This window comes from Dendrobium catenatum, unplaced genomic scaffold (assembly GCF_001605985.2).
Source record: "Dendrobium catenatum unplaced genomic scaffold, ASM160598v2 fragScaff_scaffold_1722, whole genome shotgun sequence".
NCBI classification, from domain to species: domain Eukaryota; kingdom Viridiplantae; phylum Streptophyta; class Magnoliopsida; order Asparagales; family Orchidaceae; genus Dendrobium; species Dendrobium catenatum.
In genome coordinates this window covers 158000-158284 of record NW_021320184.1, presented here as the reverse complement: position 1 = coordinate 158284, position 285 = coordinate 158000, and positions in this window count along the sequence as shown.

The window sequence follows — 285 nt, the reverse complement described above, 5'->3', positions numbered from 1 at the left end:
CTCATTTAATCTCTAATAGGTAAAATATTGTAACATTAAAGTTACATTATGCTTCATGGTGTATGCATGTTGTTAAACAAACTATTTAGATTCATTTATAATTGCTTATTAGTTGCTCCCATGATTTTAGAAGTATTTTAATATGTTATAACTTCTTATTCGTATTGAACAAGGAAAAATTTAACCATTCATTATTTTTTCAATTTAAAAAGTAATACTTCCCTACCAAAATTTTACTTTCTTAGGTTTTAAGTTAATGTCCAATTTGCCCCCCCCCCCCCCCCC